The sequence below is a fragment of the Lolium rigidum genome, chromosome 6, assembly GCF_022539505.1.
Source record: "Lolium rigidum isolate FL_2022 chromosome 6, APGP_CSIRO_Lrig_0.1, whole genome shotgun sequence".
In the NCBI taxonomy this organism is placed as follows: Eukaryota; Viridiplantae; Streptophyta; class Magnoliopsida; order Poales; family Poaceae; genus Lolium; species Lolium rigidum.
In genome coordinates, this window is record NC_061513.1 from 315550458 (window position 1) to 315572393 (window position 21936).

The following is a 21936-nucleotide window of genomic DNA, read 5'->3' on the forward strand; positions in this document are numbered from 1 at the left end:
CACCAAATAAAGTCATCTACAAGACAATATTATTTGTTTCAAACACTGCTACATCGCAATAACAAATTTCAGGAAAAAAGAACCTAGAAAAAGATAGAAATTTACCTTTGACAAATATTTTCAATCACCTTGTGCGCAAAGTGATGCTTGTTGGCTGGTGGCGGTCGAAGGCTAACTAATTTCGTTTTGTCAACTTAGAGCAACTCTGAAACTTGGTGTCAAAAGGCTGATTTTTATGTCACGACCGTCACACGCGAACGCCCAGCTGCCGCATTGAAACTTTCCGCCCCTGACCACCGCTAGCGACCAAATCACCTTCAATCGCTCCGTCACCACCCCACCGTCGTCTCCCGGCCTGTCCCGTCTCACCCGCCCCGCCACCGAGGTGATTTTCGATTCGCCGCCCCTTTGTCGTTCATCTCCGGGGCCACACCACCATCAGCTAATTAAAGTAAAAGGAATTTTCTTTATCTTCCCATTGAGAATACACAAGCAGATCCATTGAAACAATCATTGTTCAACAAGATATATATGAGATACATGAAATTAATTACATCTATCACATTGAAATGTCTTAACTTTGTCTAAATTTAGATGCATCTAAATATTAAATAATTATACTTACTCTATTCACAAAAGAATATCTTAACTTTGTCAAAATATGTATGGATCTAAACATGTTTTAGTACGTAGATATACAAATTTAGACAAAGTTAAGACATCTTCTTGTGAACCGAGTATTTGTTTTTCCAATAGATGGGGTACTATTTTATTCCGATGAATACATTATATTAATTGCTAATTCAAATGTAGCCGTGCGTTGGGCATCGGGTACCGACGGCGGGTGGCACTGCAATTGATTTGGTGCAAGTCATCAACATTATGAGATTGTTCCTCCATATGGCTAGGACATGTTTCTTTCAAAAAAATGGTAGCCGTCGTGGAGTGTGGTCCGATAGAACAACAATTGATGGGAGATTAGAGTAGAGAACCAATCTGTGTTTGTGTAGTTAGGAAGATGGTTGTACCTACAGCTGGGCATGGACAACCCGGCCCGGACGATCCGGTCTGACCCGGCACGAAAATTTCGGTCGGGCTTGCACTTCGGGACGGGCTCGGGCTTGATTTTTGAGCCCGAACGTTGGGCCAGGCCAGGCTCAGGCTTGCAGTTTTTGCGATTTAGGCATGGTTCGGGCCAGGCTTGTCGGGCCGGGCCGGGCTTTTGCCAGTTCGGGTCATGTTCGGGCTCGATTTATAGGCCCAACGATCGGGTCGGGCTGAGTTCGGGCTTGACATTTTAGCTTCGGGCTTTTTGGGCTTGGCCCGAAACCTAGCCCGGCCTGAGTTTTGCCCAGGTGTAGTTGTACCCTCAGCCCATCAAAGTTTAAATACCAAGTTTAACATCTGTGTGTCTCATAAAAACGGAATATTCATTCAGTGGGAGACGATGTTCCCGTTGATAGCGAGGTGTTTGTCGTGACTTCGTCAATTTCAAGATTCAATCCGCCGGCTCAGTATTCTGGAGGTGCTCGTAAGGGTAGGATGTGCATGTGTGCGTTCGTAGAGGTGGGCATATACGCGTGTATGTAAACATCTGCGTTTTCTAAAAAAAAGATTGGATTAGAGTGATATTTTAGAAAAAAAGATTGGATTAGAGTGGATGTGCACTGAGCTCGAAATGTGGATTGTGTGCGGGGGATTTATAGTGAGTAGCCATCGCGCAGTGTGGTCCGATGGAACCCTTACTGATCTGGGGCCTTATTTGGTGTCAAGTCTCTGTATCCCTAGGAGATTTTCCCTCGGTATGGTTACACGTTTCTTTCTAATTTATAATACGCCTTATTTTAGCAAAGAATTTTTTTCTCTTTTTATACCCACTTTATTATTACTACTCTACCCATTTACTTCTCTTCTTCACGTTTGTTAGGTTGTTTGTATACCAAAAATGTGTACGGTTTTAAACTTCATTACAGCCTTCTAGAACTGAGAACGAGTAGGTTTACCTTTTACTGCGATCGGCTTACCTTTTACTACTCCGTTCGGCTCATATTATTTGACATTAGTATATATGTATCTAGAACTAAAATATGATTAGATACATCTATATTAGTTGTAACTAATATGGACAGGAGGGAGTAACAACAATGTATTTTCTTCTAAATTGGTATTCAGCCAGAAATTTAAAGAGCCACTTGGGGTGGGGGTGGGGTTGGGGGTGGGGGGATCCTTCTTTTTTAGTAATTTTTTATAATTCGGCCACCCTTTATTCATCGTTACTAGAAAAAGCTTATAGGGATACATAAACTCTCCGGCGGCTCAAAGAGCCAGAGCTGACGACTGCTAGCTTGACTAAACAACAGTACGAGCAAGGCGATGAGCCTCACCGTTAGAGCTTCTACCTTCATGACGGAATGACGGGGGGATCCCTCTTTTTTAGTAAAATTTTATTCATGATTAAGAGCACTAGTGCTCATGTGTTAAATGCACTTTTCGGGCAGAGGAGCTGGAGTCTTAGACTAGTCATAGTGGGAAGTAACATAGAGTAGTAACATGCACATGTTACTACTCTATGTTACTACCTTCATAGTGGTTAGTAACATTAAAGTAGTATCATATATGTCTTCATTAATTAGCTTATGGACTCATTGTATCTTGAGAAGTGTGATGTTACGAAGAATTAGCTATGTTACTCCATCCTCCCCTCTCCTCATTAACTCACTGCCACATAAGCAAATTTGCTGAGTTGGACACTTAGTTACTAGTGAAGTTACTCCCACTATGAGTAGTCTTATGCTCCAAGAGCATTGGTAAAAGTGGTCTCCGTTTCTTTTACCAGGCTTCTTATGTCTACATGGCAGATTGTCGAATATAGCAACAAGCCCACAGGCCACTTCTGAAAACTACCAAAATCGACCGCGGGCGCCAACGCCCAACGGCCACTTCCAAGTTTCTCTCACCGTGCCGCCCGGCCGAGCCTCCGCAGCCGCGTCGCCTCCCGCATCCCCGCCGTGGAGCCCGACGTCGCCTCCCCGCAGAGACCGGGATTCCGGCCGGATCGAGGGTCGCCGCCGTCGGATCCGCCCGTGCCGCCCTCTTCCGCGGTCTCCCGAGGCGTCGCGCGCCCGCATCCCGGTTCCCCTCCTCCACCAGCGGCCTCCCGCGCAGCCTGGCCGAGTTCGCCGGAGGTTGGCCTGGGAGGCGTCACGCTTGCGAGCTAGCTGCTTTGCTGCTTCTTTTGTCTGTCGAGCAGGTGGCACTTGCTAGCTGCTCTGCTGGTTAGATACTCTGCTGCAGATGTGAAATGTCAAATGTGTCATGGGCAATTCCTGCTGCTACCTGCTATCGCCGCGCAGTACAGTTAAACTTCTTTTAGTCATGAATAACATTTTGTGCACGCAGTCTGAAATTTTACTTGGAGGAACAATTTCATCTTGCCATCATATCTACTGGTTTGAGAATGAAAAATCTATGTATCATTGGATTTCTGTTTTTTCTTTTGGAATTTATAAGGAGCCTGTTGTATGCTATGGAATTATGTGATAGTTATGGTCCTACTCTGGAACACCAGGGTTGTATATTTTACGTTTATCTTATAGTGTTGCCAAGAAAATAGTTTCGGCAATAAATAATAGCTGAATTGACAATTTGACATACATAGATTGTACCATTGCGGGAACATATCATTACAGCTTGCTCCTTTGTTGCTACTATGAATGGCTTGAGCCGAGGTTTCTCATTCTACTGCATCTTCCTCTACTAACCACCAAAACACAGGTATGCATCTCCGCCGCCCCCCCAGCCCAAAAGAAAATTTTTCACTACTACGTATTAGTTTGCTTGGATTGACCAAAATACGTGCTTCCACCCCCCCCCCCCCCAGCCCTAGGTGGCCCAACTCGGCAGCTCCTGCACCGCCGCACCCATCCCCACATCGCCGTCGCCAGCCACTCTCCATCCAGTGGTGGAGCTTCTATCAGCCATCGCCCTCACCCCCTAGTACTCTGACCCGGCTGCCAATGACCACGAGCACTGGAGCGGCCACCCGCCCGAGCGGCGACCTAACCCGCGTGCGCCTGGGCCTGCCCCTTCGCCGCGTCACCCCCGACCTGGAGGCCGGCGAGTCGGCGACCAGCAGCTGAAGCCGTGAAGCGGCAGTGGCCCTCCACGCCTCCACCGGTAGACCACGCCTCCATCTAGTTAGGATTTTTTTTCCATTACTAGTTGCACATCTTCCTCATTTCCTAGTTCCGAAATGGGGATTTTGTTGTTGTTTGAGGAAAAAAGTCCACATAACCCCCATAAGTATAGGGTTAGGGACACTAACCCCCCTTAACTATTAAGTGGGGCAAATCACCCCCCTAACTATACAAAACCGGACAAATTACCCCCTGGCTGCTAATCCTGGTTTTGAAGGCGGTTTTTGCGCCACGCTGGCAGGTTTTGGAGGCCACGGTGGACAGCGGGGTCGAGCCGCACCGCACTGCACCGCACCACACTGAGCCGCACTGCACCGCACCGAGCCACACTCTTCCTCCACTCCTCCCCGCGTTGACCTCGTCCCCGCAATCCTCCCCGCAATCCTCCCCACCCGCCGGCGGCGACAGTCGTCCACCACGTCGTCGAATCCGCCATCGCGTCGTTGATTCGTGGGCGTCGTTGGCCGATTCGGCCACGGCGGCCGGCGATTCGTCGCTACAGCAGCAGCCCGGCGGCACATCGTCCCCAACAGCAGCCCGGCGGCACATCGTCGGCCGATTCGTCGGCACAGTAGGCCGCCGGATTTCGCCTTCTCCGATTCATCGCCATAGGAGCCGCCGGCACATCTTCTCCTTCGTCGGCACAGCACGCCGGCACATCTTCTTCTTCGTGGCCAGAGCAGGCCGCCCCGTCGTGTCGTTCGTGGCCAGAGCAGGCCGCCCCGTCGTCTCATTCGTGGCCGGAGCAGGCCGCCCCGTCGTCTCCTTCGTCGCCACAGCTGGCCGCCCCGTCGTCTCCTTCGTCGCCACAGCAGCCCGTCGGCTCTACCGCAACATCTCCGTGATGGAGCTTCTTCGTCGCCTGTACCTGCAGCTGTCGTCATGTACCAAAGAAGGGCGAGAGGAGGAGGAAGCGGCGGCGGCTCTGATGGATATGGCAGGGGTGGAGCAGCAGGAGGTGTTTGCTCCTAGGACCATGGCTGATATGGAGCGTTTGGGGGTGGCGTGCAGGCGCAAAGGTATGGAGCTTCTCATCCGCTGGGATTCCGAGTTCAAGGTGCGCCATTTGGTGGAGATGCCGCTGCATATCATTGCTGCATACAGAGCCGGTGCTTCCAAGGCCGGCGGTGAACCGGAGCACACGTCCGAGATCATTGAGGTTTGCAAGTATGTAGATGTTCCAGAGGTTGGTTTGAGGTACATTTCGAAGATCGAAATGGCTCGATTGTTGATGAAATCGATGGAGCACGGAGCTGCTCCGCTTGGGGTGCCGATTGCATGGAACCCCCCTGCTAGTGGTAGCTAATTGTAGATGCAGAAGAAGAAGTCCATGTCGAATCCCAGAAGATGATGGACAAGTATGCTTTTGGAGAAGATGAGCAGTACATGTGTACTGCTAGCTTTTGAAGTAGTTTGTGTTGTACATGTTTAGTGGTAGATGGACATGCAGTAGCTATGTAATGCAGTAGGTATGTAAGTTAACCAAAGTTATAGTTTGCTAGCAATGCAGTAGCTATGTAATGCAGTAATCTTTTGGAGATTTAGTAGGTATGTAATGTTGGAAGCTATGCTATGATGAAATATAAAGCAGGTAGTTTCAATTGATACATGTCATCAGTTTCTACTCTTATACATGAAATAGAAATAGTAGCTGTGTTTCAATTGATACTAGAATGTTATTGTTGTATCATTTGTTTAATACAGGTTACATCGGCTAGTAGGTGGCGCCGCCCAAATATGATCGCCGCCGGCATAATTTCAACGGTGGCGCCGCCCAAATATGGTCGCCGGCGGCATAATTTCGACGGTGGCGCCGCCCAAATATGGTCCCCGGCGGTAAAGTTTCGACGGTGGCGCCGCCAAATTACGGCTGTTATTTTGTGTTCATAAATCATGATTCAGTACTTGCACATTTTTGTTGTTTCTCACTCCAGGAATTGGTTGGCTATATGCATGGCATTGTTTCACACATTTTGTTTTGCTTTTCTACATGTGCAGCTTGTGCTGGCAGCAGATTGTGCTGGTACAGTTGGTGTCATTTCTTGAGCTGCAAAATGTGCAAGTAAGTAACCTATATTTTTACCTTTCAAATGAACTGGCCTGTTTTACTTCAGCAGTGTTGAATCTGGCAGTGTATGAAAGAAAACGAAACAGAGAGGAGTTTGGGGAGGCAATCGCACAGCTCTCCAGGGCCGGCCGTATGCTCTTTATATAATGGTTCAACAGATTACATCTTGTACAACACGAATGACAGCTAACTAGGATAACTACGTAAGTCTATCTCTACATCCGAACTCGTTAGATATTAACAACTAATTTGGTTAGCAACTAACAATATATTCTAACACCCTCCCTCAACATCAACTGTCTAACAGGTTGAGGTTGCGCTTACACCATTGAAAAGCTGGAAGTGGGAGAGGTTTGGTGAAGACATCAGCAACTTGATCATTGGAAGAGATGAACCGAATCTCCAGTTGCTTCCGAGAAACTCTCTCTCGTACAAAGTGAAAATCAACCTCAATATGCTTCGTACGAGCATGAAACATCGGGTTTGCAGAGAGATAAGTGGCACCAATATTGTCACACCACAAAACTGGAGCTCGAGACTGCCGAACACCAAGCTCACGAAGAAGAGATTGCACCCAGATAAGTTCAGCTGTGGCATTAGCAAGTGCTTTGTACTCTGACTCAGTACTAGATCGGGATACTGTAGCCTGTTTGCGAGCACTCCAGGCGATCAAGTTACCACCAAAGAAGATAGCATATCCCCCGGTTGATCGCCGATCATCAACATTGCCCGCCCAATCAGCATCAGAAAATGCAGACAACAAGTCATAGGAGGCAGGGCGAAGCAACAAGCCAGTAGACATGGTGAACTTGATATAGCGAAGAATCCGTTTGACAGCAGACCAATGACTGTCACGAGGAGCATGAAGATACTGGCACACACGGTTGACAACAAATGACAGATCAGGTCGTGTGATGGTGAGATACTGGAGACCGCCAACAATACTGCGGTATAGCGTGGCATCATCGAGTGAAAGGAGCTCACCATCCATCACGAGAGTTTATCCGAGGCAGACATGGGTGTATGAGCAGGTTTACTTTTAATCATACCGGACCGTCGAAGAAGCTCAGACGCATACTTCCGCTGAGACAACAAAAGACCACCAACAGAGGGACGAATAACCTCAATACCAAGGAAGAAATGAAGCACACCAAGATCCTTGACCGCAAATTCAGCTCTCAACTCCTGAATAAGTGTATCAGGGGCATGTGGGGATGAGCTGACAACAATTATATCATCCACATACACAAGCAGAAAAGTGACCACCTCCTTACGTCGAAAGATGAATAACGAAGAATCAGCAGTCGATGCGGCAAAACCAAGTGTGCGAAGGACAGAGCTGAGACCAGCATGCCAAGCTCGGGGCGCCTGTTTAAGACCATAGAGAGCTTTCTCAAGACGACACAAGTGATGAGGTTTGGATGGATCTTCATACCCAGGTGGTTGCCGCATATACACCTCCTCCTCGAGTACTCCATTAAGGAAGGCATTCTGAATATCTAGTTGACGAAGATACCAACCCTGAGAAACCGCCAAGGACAAGAGCAATCGAATTGTCGTTGGCTTTACCACTGGACTAAAAGTATCATCATAGTCCAGTCCTTGACGCTGCTTGAATCCTTTCGCCACAAGACGAGCCTTATACCTCTCTATAGAACCATCTGCGTGGTGTTTTACCTTAAATATCCATTTGGAGTCGATGACGTTGACACCAGGAGGGCGAGGTACAAGCTGCCAAGTCCGATTCTTCAGCAACGCAGCAAATTCTGCGTCCATTGCCATGCGCCAGTGCGGCACGCCGAGAGCAACGCGATAGTCACGCGGTTCAGCGCTTGCGGTGGAGACTGCATGTGCCATGCAGCGAGCAAGCCAGGCCACGGTTCCGTCCGTACGCGCACGCGGGCAACGAATGTTGTTACGTAGCCTCGTAACTGGTCCAGATGGTTGTGCAGGGGACGTTGTCTCAGTTGGTCCAGATGGTGGTGCAGGGGACGTTGGACCAGTCGAAGACGGTGGCGCAGTCGGGCTGGACGACGGGGAGAGCTCACCAGGTGATGGCGGCCCGTCTGGATCGGACGACCCAGTAGCAGAGCCTGGGCTAGCTGGGACACGCGCGGAGGCCATATCCGGTGAGCCATCAGGCGGATCGACGTGCATGGATGCACTGGATCCCGAAGCAGATGCATGCAACGATGATTCGTCAACGTGAAGCTGCATACCACGACCTGTTCCTGCGCCATAACTAGGAAGTAACACAGGGGAATATGCAGAATCATTAAATTGACCAGGCAGGCAGGGAGTGGAGGACGTGGGAATATTGGTGTCAACGGATGGAAGATTAGCAAATGGAAAATTGGACTCATCAAATACGACATCGCGGGAAATGTAAATGCGACTAGTTGGAATATGAAGACATTTGTAGCCTTTATGAAGAGAGCTATACCCTAGAAAAACACATTTTTTTGGATCTAAACTCAAGTTTGCGATTGTTATATGGACGGAGATGAGGCCAACAAGCACACCCAAAAACCTTGAAAAAGGTATAATCGGGAACCTCGCCTAAGAGACGTTCGAGTGGAGTCTTCATGTTAATGACTCGAGTAGGAAGACGATTAATAAGAAAACATGCTGTGGAGAATGCATCACTCCAAAAGCGAAACGGAATCGAAGCATGAGCGAGAAGAGTGAGACCAGTTTCGACTATATGGCGGTGTTTGCGCTCAGCGGTACCGTTTTGTTGATGTGTGTGGGGGCAAGATACTCTATGCACAATACCAAGATCCGAGAAGAATTTGTTGAGCTTAATGTACTCGCCACCCCAATCCGTTTGAACATGTATAATTTTATGATTCAAAAGACGCTCAACATGCCGTTGGAATTGAAGGAACACTTGAAAAACATCAGATTTTTGTTTGAGGAGATACAACCATGTAAAACGACTATAGGCATCAACAAAACTGACATAATATTTGTGTCCACTAACAGAAATTTGGGCAGGGCCCCACACATCCGAATGAATTAGCTCAAGGGGAGCTTTTATTACATGACTAGAAAGAGGAAAAGGCAATTGGTGACTTTTGCCTTGCTGACATGCATCACAAATTGCATTATTACGACTAGACTCCGAAGGAAGATCACTATGATGTAGAATATGCTGGACCACCTGTGAAGCAGGATGACCGAAACGACAATGCCATTGTTCTCTAGACACTCGAATACTCCCAAAAGCTTGTTTGATTATTGGTGGCTTCAACGGATATAGGCCACCATGACACCTCCCTCTAAGTAGAATTTCCCGCGTTGCTCGGTCCTTCACAAAAATATCATTTGGATGAAATTCCACAAAAACAGGATTATCACGAGTGAGTTTCTTAACGGAAAGAAGACTACGAGTGACGGAAGGAACATGCAACACATTGGTGAGACGAAGGGAGTGAGATGGAGTTGGAAGGATGCCTTGGCCAATATGATGAATCTGCATACCTTCACCGTTGGCAGTGTGAACTTGGTCATGGCCATGGTAGGTCTCCCTCACGGCGAGCTTGTCGAGGTCGTTGGTGAGGTGGTCCGTAGCTCCCGTATCGGCGTACCAGCTGGGGTCGATGGGGTATGATGGAGTATGTCCGTGGCCTTGTGGAGCATGTGTGGCAGCGGCGACTTGGCGAGAAGTGCCGCTACCATTGTTCCCCACTCCGAGGAAGTCGCGCTTAAAGCGCTTGAAGCAGCGTGAGGCGATGTGCCCCACCTTGTCGCAGAGTTGACACACCGGGCGATTGCCGGTGCCGTTCCCCGACGAGTTGCCGGAGTAGTTTCCGCCGCTGCCGTTGGAGGGAGGTGCCGATGCAGGGCGCGCGAGTAGCCGCCACCATTGGAGGAGTATCCCCCTCCGCCGCTGCCGTTGAAGGAGTCGCCCCCTCCGCCGCTGTTGGAAGGTGGCTTGATCGGAGGCAGAGAACGACCATCAGAACGGTAGAACTTACCGCCACCACCTGATTGCTTGGAGCCGAATGAGAGGTTGGCGGAGAAGTGACTGATGTCCGCCGCCTTGCGCCCTTCTATGCGGTACTCGGTGCTGAGGAGCTGCGCATACAGATCACGCAGCTGGATCGGCGTTGCGCGCGGCGCCGTGACGACCTCGACCAAGGGGTCGTAGTCGCTGTCCAAGCCAGCAAGGAGATAGGAGATTATCTCTTCGTCCTCAAGTGGCTTCCCCATCGAGGCCATGGTGTCGCTGAGGGTTTTAACCCGGTTGAAGTAGACGGAGACCGGCATGTCTCCTTTCTTGATCGTGGATAGCCGGAAGCGGAGCTGCATCGAGCGCGCTGTGGACTGCGACGCGAAGGCGTTCTCCAGGATGGTCCAGGCCTCCCTGGCCGTGATGGCGCTCATCAGCATGCCGACAACCGCGTCGTCGGCGTTGGTGAGGATGGCGGAGAGGAGCGCCTGATCTTGCTGCATCCAGGCCCGATACGCAGGGTTCGGGATTTCCTTCGGAGCTCCGGCTTCAGCCGCCTGTGGGTTGGCGATGAGCTGGGACGGACATGGGAGCCGCCCGTTGATGAAGCCCATGAGGAGGTGGCTTTTGAGCACAGGGACGACCTTTGTGCGCCAGAGGAGATAGTTCTCCGCCGACAGCTTGAGGGTGACGACGGTGGCGAAGTTGAACGGGCCACCGGACGATGACGAGCCGCCGCCAGAGCTTGAGGCGAAGTTGCCGGAGAGACCGCTCGAGAAGAAGCTGGTCGCGTCATCAGCGGTTGACGAGGAAGAGGCAGTGGAGAAAGACATTGCGCAAGGCGTGGAGTGGATGCGATCTAGGCTCTTGATACCATGAAAGAAAACGAAACAGAGAGGAGTTTGGGGAGGCAATCGCACAGCTCTCCAGGGCCGGCCGTATGCTCTTTATATAATGGTTCAACAGATTACATCTTGTACAACACGAATGACAGCTAACTAGGATAACTACGTAAGTCTATCTCTACATCCGAACTCGTTAGATATTAACAACTAATTTGGTTAGCAACTAACAATATATTCTAACAGTGTATAATACAGTCTAGAATATTATTGACAATGAGCTTTCATGGAGTATATTGGTGAACAAAACCAACAGAGTAAATCACAAATCTGGGACACCAAATGTAGTTGAACCATGGTACTGTTTGTGAACAAAAATGTGGGACAAACAATGTAGTTGAACCATGCTACTGTTTTGTGAACAAACCAACAAAGTAAAACACAAATGTGTGAAAATATTTGAGATAAACATCCTATGCCGACTAAAAAAAAAATGGCCCAAAATTCTCTTATCCTTTGTTGTTCCCCATTAAGTACCATTTTAATCTCCCTTCCTTTGGCACTGCTTCCGTCACAACATCACTCATGGGAATTGTCTGTCTTGCTGCTACATTTGGTTGACTACATGACTGACTTGCTGATGCTTCACTTGATGGTTGAGTAGATGGTGGTACTTGCTTCTTCTTTGGAGGAATGAATGGCGTATTGACAGGACCATGTATCTGGGCAGAAGAGGGGTTTGGCGCAGGACCATGCTGTTGGGCAGAAGAGGAGTTTGGCGCAGGACCATGCTGTTGGGCAGAAGAGGAGTTTGGCGCAGGACCATGTTGCTGGGCAGGTGCAGTACCTTTACTTCTTTTTCTTACTCTAGCATATTCACCACTTGTGTGTTCAACAAGTCTCTCCATAACAATTCTTTTAGCTCTTTTGCACTTTGATGCACTAACATCAGCAAGCAAATCTTCTAGCACTACTTCCTGCATGTTCTTAATCCTCCATCCAGGATTATCTTTAATTTCTCTGAAATACTTCTCTGCAATTACTGTGCTAGTAACAAGCTTATTGTTCCTCCTTTGTACACATTTGTGCACATTGTGGTACCTACCGACTCGAACCACTCGTGACCTACCGGGTACAAGTGAGCCGTATATGGACCATGGACAACTCACCCAACCGCATTTGGCAAGAACTCTAGTCCTCTCATCCTTACTAAATCTCAAATGATGGTGCTCTTTTAATCCATAATTGACAAGTGCTTGCTTGAACTCTCTACTGTCAGTGAAGCATTGCCCAACCTCAAACTCTTTTACTTCAGCATTCTGATCATATACTCTGTGTTTTGTCCTACTTGTTTTCACTTCTCCATCACTGTCCTCATCAAATGAAAGATTGTCATCACTGTCAAAGCAGTCACTACCCTCTTCTTGTGCTTCTTTGATATTCTCTGGAATAATAAAATCTTCTTTCACTTTAGCCCTATCCTCTCCAAGCATTTGCCTTCTGACACTCTGTTTCAATTCTTCTGCGTACTTCCTGTAAAATAGTGCCTCATCATCATCAGCACTACTGTCTCCACTATCTGCTTCGAGCACATCATCATACTCACTATCTGATCTGTCCTCGGCATCATCTCCTCCATCTGCACTGTCAATTTCAATTTCTTTGCCTTTGTCCTGCACCTGCAATGGTGCCCTCACAACTGGCATTTTCCTTGCTATATTTGGAACAAATGTCTGCAGAAATTGCTCATCTAGATGCTCAATTTGTCTCTGATGACCCACAAGTATAGGGGATCGCAACAGTCTTCGAGGGAAGTAAAACCCAATTTATTGATTCGACACAAGGGGAGACAAAGAACACTTGGAAGCCTTAACAACGGAGTTGTCAATTCAGTTGCACTGGAAACAGACTTGCTCGCAAGAGTTTATCGATAGTAACAGTTTTATAGCAAGTAGCAGTAGTGAAATAACAGCAGCAGAGTGACAGAGACAGCAGTAGTGATTTTAGTAAACAGCAGGATTAAAATACTGTAGGCACGGGGATGGATGACAGGCGTTGCATGGATGAGAGAAACTCATGTAGCAATCATAGCAGGGCATTTGCAGATAATAATAAAACGGTGTCCAAGTACAAAGCAATCAATAGGCATGTGTTCCATATATAGTCGTGCGTGCTCGCAATGAGAAACTTGCACAACATCTTTTGTCCTACCAGCCGGTGGCAGCCGGGCCTCAAGGGAAACTATCTGGATATTAAGGTACTCCTTTTAATAAAGTACCGGAGCAAAGCATTAACACTCCGTGAACACATGTGATCCTCACATCACTACCATTCCCTCCGGTTGTCCCGATTTCGTCACTTCGGGGCCATCGGTTCCGGACAACGACATGTGTATACAACTTATAGATAAGACCATAAACAATGAATATCATGATGAAACAATAACATGTTCAGATCTGAGATCATGGCACTCGGGCCCTAGTGACAAGCATTAAGCATAACAAGTTGCAACAATATCATCAAAGTACCAATTACGGACACTAGGCACTATGCCCTAACAATCTTATGCTATTACATGACCAATCTCATCCAATCCCTACCATCCCCTTCGGCCTACAAGCGGGGGAATTACTCACACATGGATGGGGGAAACATGGCTGGTTGATGTAGAGGCGTTGGCGGTGATGGCGGTGATGATCTCCTCCAATTCCCCGTCCCGGCGGAGTGCCAGAACGGAGACTTCTGACTCCCGCGACGGAGTTTCGCGATGTGGCGGCGTTCTGGAGGGTTTCTGGCGACTTCGACTTCTCTCCCGGTGTTTTTAGGTCGAGGCGAATAAGTAGTCCGAAGGAGGGCGTCGGAGGCCGGCCGAGGGGGCCACACCACAGGGCCGCGCGGGCCCCCCCTGGGCCGCGCCGCCCCATGGTGTGGGGCCCTCGGGCCTCCACTTCAATTGCCCTTCCGGCTCCGTTAGTTTCCTGGGAAAATAGGGCCTTCTCGCATAAATTCCGAGGTTTTTCCCGAAAGTTGGATTTCTGCACAAAAACGAGACACCGGAGCAGTTCTACGAAAACAGCGTTAGTCCGTGTTAGTTGTATCCAAAATACACAAATTAGAGGCAAAACAATAGCAAAAGTGTTCGGAAAAGTAGATACGTTTTGGACGTATCAACTCCCCCCAAGCTTAGCTTATTGCTTGTCCTCAAGCAATTCAGTTAACAACTGAGCGATAAAAGAACTTTCACGAACACATTTGCTCATATGATGTATATATTCTCATGCAATAGCTAATACTTAAGCAGTTCATAATGAGATACATGCAAATAAGATCATCTAACAGCTATGTCAATCATGGAGAGGTACCAACAATTAATAAGAAGCATCATGAATCATGTATATAAGCAAGATTGCAATGTCCATAAGAGAGTATGATAAAGTGGTATCTCGCTTGCCTGTATTTGATTGGCAAAACATAAATGCCCGGGCACCTCTGGAGTTCATAGAAAGACTAGAAGTAGTGATTGTCAAAAGATAAATGCATCAAAGTTATACCACAATCAATCATATTTTGAGACAAGCATATTGTACTAAGAATGACAAGTTGTGCTCTCAAGATAGTGCTCAAAGAAATAATGGAGACACAACATAAAAGTAAAAGATTGACCCTTCGCAGAGGGAAGCAGGGATTAACATGCGCTAGAGCTTTTCATTTTTATAAAGACAGGAGTAAAATTATTTTGAGAGGTGTTTGTTGTTGTCAACGAATGGTAATGGGTACACTAACTACCTTGCCAACCGCACTTTCAAGAGCGGCTCCCATGAATTATTGCATATTTATTTGGCACTCCTTCCAACCTTTCTTGCACAAACCATGGCTAACCGAATCCTCGGGTGCCTGCCAACAATCTCATACCATGAAGGAGTGCCCTTTTATTTTAGTTTTATTATGATGATGACACTCCCCCAACCTTTGCTTACACAAGCCATGGCTAACCGAATCCTTCGGGTGCCGTCCAACAATCACAAACCATGGAGGAGTGTCTATTTAAGTTAATTAATTTGGGACTGGGAATCCCATTGCCAGCTCTTTTTGCAAAATTATTGGATAAGCGGATGTGCCACTAGTCCATATGAGAGTCCGTCAAAAGTAAATGACAAGGTTGAAAGCTAAACACCACATACTTCCTCATGAGCTATGAAACATAAACACAAATTGAGAAGCATTTTGAAGGTTTTAAAGGTAGCGCACGAGAATTTACTTGGAATGGTTTGAAATGCCATGCATAGGTATTTATGGTGGACACTCGGAATAACTTGGTTTTCATGTGTTTGGAAGCACGAGCAGCGTTCCCGCTCAGTACAAGTGAAGGCTAGCAATAGACTAGGGAGCGACAAATCAAGAGAGCAAGAATCGTCATAATCATGCTTGCGGCAAAATAAATTAACGGAGGCATAAAAGTGATACAAGAACTCGAAGCAATATAGATCATCGAGGCTTAATTGACTTTTGTTCAGTCATATGCATGCGTGAGCATGTGCCAAGTCGATATAAATGAATTATTCAGAGGAGGATACCACAATGCCATACTTACTTATGAATAAAACAATGCAAACAAACATACATGACATGCTACTCATATTAATAGATTGGAGCTAAACATGAGAGATCATAAACTACTAGACTTTCTCAAATAACATATACCTCACATGAACCAACTAAGCATGCTCACATGGATGAGTATATGTACAAAAATGAAAACAAATAGAGTTCATACCAGCCTCTCACCACAATCAGAGTTGTCGTAGATCGTCATTATTGCCTTTTCACTTGTGCAGCTTGGATAATATGAAATGAAAACCACGCTCCAGCCACCGAAGACCATTGAACTCATAAAGAACTTTACAAACCAGAGAAGAACAGCAAATATTTTTGGTGTTTTCAAATTGCAAATAAGAACAAGAGGAAACAAACAAACAAAGCAAAATCTTTTTGGGTTTTCTTATAGCAAACTAGCAATAGCAAATAAAGTGAAACAAATGCAAGAAACCAAAGCAAACAAATGGTGAAGAGAAACAACAGAAATATTTTTGGTCTTTTTGTGTTTTGGGAAGGAAACAAAGCGAAAACAAGAAATAGCAAACTAAAAGAAACACAGAAAGCGAGATGGCAGAAATCTGCCAAAACCTGACAGCAGTACAGAAATCGATTTTAACAAAAATCTTACGTTGCTCAGATCGAAAAGTGTTCAACTAATGAAAGTTAGATAACAACCTGGGGAACCTGCACAAAAATTTGCAGCTTAAAATGACGCTCTGGCTATTTTTGACGATTTTTACAGTAACGTTCCAGAATCTGTTTTCAGGCAGCATTTCCCCAAATATCATCCTCCTCTCATTAGAAAACCACTCAAACGAACAAAACAAGTATGTACAAGTATCCAGCAACCATAATATGCAAAGAATGAGTGATGCCGGTATACCTCCCCCCAAGCTTAGGCTTTTGGCCTAAGTGGAGTTCAATCCCATCGATCCCATGAGGTAGTGTCTCCGTAATATGAAGATGGGTCGTATTCCGGGTATGTGCTAGAAGAAGCACCCGGATATGTGACGGTGTGGTCGTAGGAGGTCCCGACGTCCTCGGAGTCATGTTGCTGGTGGAAGTCTTTTATCTTCAAATGTTCATCCACCTCCTCCTTAGTGCACGACCATGACTCGCCCGTCAATACTCAACAAACCAGGTTGGGGAAGAGGGATTTCCTTCTCCTCCCCGTCAGAAAACAACATTCTATACACCATACTATCTAAAGTAGAGTCAGTAGTAACAAAATGATGACTCTTCATAGCAGTAATATCGAGTCTCCTAGGGGCCAATGGCACATCATTAGGATCAATAGGAAGATTAAGAAAAGTTAAAACACGCAGCGCAATAGTTCCTCCAAAAATAGGCCCCCTGGTAGTCAGGCGGCGAGCAATAAGAGCGCCAAGGTGATAAGATGTATGACCAGTAAGTGCAATATTCAGGAAAGCAAGATGGTAGCTAGAGATATTACTAGTGTTCTCCCTACCAAGAATGCTAGTAGCAATGTAGTATGCAAAATATTTAATGGCGGGGAGTTGAATGTTCCTTATCTTGCCCCGCTGAATGGTGCGACAATCATCATCGGTGATTCCACGGTAGAGCTCCAGCAAGTCCCGGGGGTTGTCATCAATCCTACTTGCTGTACCTACAGGGGCAATATCCAGGGCACAACAAAAATCCTTCAATGGCATAGTCACAGTATTACCATAAATCCTGAACGCAACTGTTGGCTCATAGTGTTTGTTGTTGAACTGGAAACTCTCGACGAAGATTTTGGTGAGCAAGTAGTATTGCTCCCTTTCATCGCCCATATAAGTGGTTAACCCTGCCCCGTTGACAAGGGTTAAGAAATCCTCCAAGTATCCCCGCATTCCTTAGAAAATCATAACATGGAAAAGTAGAAGCATTAGGGGGACCGTTGTCCTCTTCAAAGCGCGAAACTAGGCGCGAGGATGTCTTCATTGTATGATTGCCTAATCCGGGTGGCGGCCCTAGAAGGCCTCCCGTGCTGGTTGTCCCCTTCTTGAACAACTCCCCAAAGCTAAACTTCTTCATAGCTTCTCTGAAATTTTCAACAAATGACATAAAAATTTGGTTTGGTGACATATAATTGAGGGAAACTACCATAGGAACTTGCTAGAGTACTAATCATGCATCAAAACTAGTTTCTACCACTTAGAACAAGCATGCAAGCTCACTAAACATGTTACCTACAACAGCAAAATATTCAAGATATACTCAACCAAACGAAATTCTACTTGGATGGGTGGAGGAGTCACATACCGAAGAGCAAATGTGCCAAATTTCGCATGTAAATCTGGGCTGAGCAAAGAGATCGAAAAATCTGGAGCTCTGGAGCAAAAACGCGAGTGAGAGGAACTTGGTGTCGATTTTTTCGGGAGAGAGAAGAGTCTGGGAGGAAGAGATGGCAAAGTGGGGCAGAGGGGGACCCACATCACATGGTGGCGTGGCCACCTCCTTGGCCGCGCCGGCCTGTGGTCTGGCGCCTCCGGTGCCCCACAGTCATCCTCTCGGTGCTCCCAGGTGCCTCGTGAAAAAATAGGACCAACGGTATAATTTTTGTGAATTTTTGAAAACTTTGAAAAACGCACATTTCTGGGTATTTAGTTTATTATTACTGGCCAGGAAATTTTTTGAAATCTTCGAATAACTCAAGAACTTTGCAAATTAAAAATGCTACAGCAACTAGAGCAAGTGGAGGAAGAAAGATATGTTGTTTACCTCTCTATGCATATAAAAAGTATCCGTTAACAAGGTTGATCAAGTCTTGTCACCAAATAAATTTTACATAGCATAAGAAGAAATAAACCTCAAATCAATCATGTTACCTTGAATTGTATTGATATGGATCCAATCACGAGAGTTTGATATTCCTCCTTAGGCTCATATATAGGACAATCAATAGTTCCCACTTTGATAGTTCTCACATTAGAAATAGTATTAACTCCACACGCTTTCTCGATCCTCTTGGGAAAATAAACGGTATGCTCCCTATCATCAACATTGAAAGTAACCTTTCCTTTATTGCAATCAATAACAGCCCCTGCGGTGTTAAGAAAAGGTCTCCCAAGAATAATAGACATATTATCATCTTCGTGCATTTCCAACACAACAAAATCAGTTAATATCAAGCAGCTTAGTAGTAACTTGAACGAGAACATTCTCACATATACCAACAGGAATAGCAAGAGATTTATCAGCCATTTGCAAAGATATATCAGTAGGTATCAACTTATCTAAGTAAAGTCTCTTATAAAGAGAAAAAGGCATAACACTAACACCGGCTCCCAAGTCACATAGAGCAGTTTTAACATAATTATTCTTAATAGAACAAGGAATAGTAGGTATACCTGGGTCGCCCAACTTCTTTGGTATTTTGCCATTGAAAGAGTAATTAGCAAGCATAGTGGAAATTTCCTCATTGGGGATTTTCCTTTTGTTAGTAACAATATCTTTCATATACTTTGAATAAGGAGGCAATTTAATAGCATCACCAAAGGGATTTGCAAGAATAAAGGTTTCATCCAATCGCAAAATTTATTATAGTGTTCTTCTTCCTTTGATTTTAGTTTCTTAGGAGGAAAAGGCATTTGCTTTTGCACCCAAGGTTCTCTTTCATTACCATGTTTCTCAAGCAATAAAATCTTCTTTAGTATACTTTTTATTTTTAGCATGCTTTTCAGTGTTCTTCTTCAACCTCTTCTTTATCGAGAGTATCATTCTTATCATTATCTTTATCATTATCATGTTCATTACCACTTTCAGCTTTCAGCATCGAAATAGAAATACTATTAGGATCATTAACAGGTTCAGAGGATTCTACAACATTTTTATGTTTCTTCTTCTTTTTCTTCCTAGAATGAGCACTAGGTTCAATGCGTTGAGAATCTTGTTCAATTCTTTTGGGATGCCCTTCAGGATATAGAGGATCCGGGGTAGAGACACCACCTCTAGTTGTTACTTCATAAGCATGTTTCTCTTTAGAATTATTCCCTAACAAGTCATTTTGCACTTTAGTGAGTTGATCAATTTGAGTTTGAATCATTTGAAAATGTTTAACAAGCATCTTAACATCATTGGAGGTTCTCTCCACAATATCATGCAATTCACTAATAGCTTGAGAATTTTCCATTAAATGATTCTCTACTCTCATATTCAAATTTTCTTGCTTAACAATATAATTATCAAACTCATCTAAGCATTGTGCAGGAGGCTTTGAATACGGAATATCCTCCCTAGTAAAGCGTTGAAGGGAATTTACCTCAATCATGGATGAAGGGGGAATTATCTCACATATATCTTCAATAGGAGGTAGATTCTTCACATCTTCAGATTTAATACCTTTCTCCTTGAGAGACTTCTTGGCTTCCCTCATATCTTCATCATTCAATTTAATTAAACCCCGCTTCTTCAATATTGGAGTTGAAGTTGGTTCAGGCGTAGTCCAATCATCATGATTCCGGCTTATTTTAGCCAATAATTCTTCAGCGTCATCCGGAGTTCTTTTCCTGAAAACACAACCAAAGACAACTATCCAGGTATGCCCTAGACTCAATGGTTAGTCCACTATAAAATATATCAAGTAAATCATGCTTTTCCGTATCATGCTCGTGCCGAGCTCTAATAAGAGAGCAGAATCTCGACCAAGCCTCGTGCAATTTCTCTTCATCTTCCCCGATTAAAGTTATAAATTCTCTGCAAAGCAATATGTTGAGCACTAGCAGGAAAGTATTTGCGGAAGAAAACATCAAGCAATTCTTTCGGACTTTTAATAGAATTTGGTGGCAAATTATTATACCAAGTTTTAGCGTCATCCTTTAATGAGAATGGAAATATTTTAGCAACAAAGTAAGTACGCATCTTAACATCATCGTAAAACAAGCTACTAAGAGTAGATAACTCACCATGTGTTCAACAAGACTTTCTTTTTCAAGTACCACAAAAGGGTGTTTTCTCAACAATAGCTATATGAGATAGATCAAGAGAAAAATCATAATCTTTATCCCTAATGTTTATAGGAGATGTGGCAAACTTAGGATCAGGAGACAGCTTTATATCTAACAAGATGTTCTGCAAGCAACTTTTTAATTTTTCTTGCATCAGTAGTAGCATTGCATTTTTCAATAAAATCATCATTAAGCTCCACATAATCTTCCTCAGATCATCACTAAAATAACCAAGTTCAGTGTGAACTAACAGTGTAGTAGCATTAGGAGTTTCAAGTATTTTCAATTTGTCTAGACCTAGCAATTGTAGCATCTAGAAAAGATCCCAATGAACCACTATCATCAAGCACAAGCAGAAGCATTATCAATATTATGAGAGTGTTCAGATTCAAGTAGATGTACCCACATGCGAAGCATGTGGCGGTGAAACAAGTTTATCAATCACGTATGGTGAATCAAGTGCAATGGAGGTATTCGAATTGTACCTTTTCTTGTAGTGGATGGTAATATGGCGATCTTAGTATCGCGAGGTTTACCCATGATGGAGAATTTGCAGCGAACAATATTAATCCAAGTGAACTTCCAAATAAAGCTATGCTCCCCGGCAACGGCGCTAGAAAATAGTCTTGATGACCCACAAGTATAGGGGATCGCAATCAGCCTTCGAGGGAAGTAAAACCCAATTTATTGATTCGACACAAGGGGAGACAAAGAACACTTGGAAGCCTTAACAACGGAGTTGTCAATTCAGCTTGCACTGGAAACAGACTTGCTCGCAAGAGTTTATCAAGAGTAACAGCTTTATAGCAAGAGCGTAGTGAAATAACAGCAGCAGAGTGACAGAGACAAGCAGTAGTGATTTTAGTAAACAAGCAGGATTAAAATACCGTAGGCACGGGGATGGATGACAGCGTTGCATGGATGAGAGAAACTCATGTAGCAATCATAGCAGGGCATTTGCGTATAATAATAAAACGGTGTCCAAGTACAAAGCAATCAATAGGCATGTGTTCCATATATAGTCGTGCGTGCTCGCAATGAGAAACTTGCACAACATCTTTTGTCCTACCAGCCTGTGGCAGCCGGGCCTCAAGGGAAACTACTGGATATTAAGGTACTCCTTTTAATAAAGTACCGGAGCAAAGCATTAACACTCCGTGAACACATGTGATCCTCACATCACTACCATTCCCTCCGGTTGTCCCGATTCTCGTCACTTCGGGCCATCGGTTCCGGACAGCGACATGTGTATACAACTTATAGATAAGACCATAAACAATGAATATCATGATGAAACAATAACATGTTCAGATCTGAGATCATGGCACTC

At 45.2% G+C, this 21936-nt stretch overlaps 1 non-coding gene across 1 annotated transcript; it reads right to left on the reverse strand.

Moving 5' to 3' along the window:
- Positions 1 to 10328: 10328 nt before the first annotated feature.
- Positions 10329 to 10470, reverse strand: LOC124668789. The gene has a single exon (XR_006991871.1). It is a non-coding gene; the product is annotated as a small nucleolar RNA Z247 (small nucleolar RNA).
- Between the last annotated feature and the right edge of the window lie 11466 nt (positions 10471 to 21936).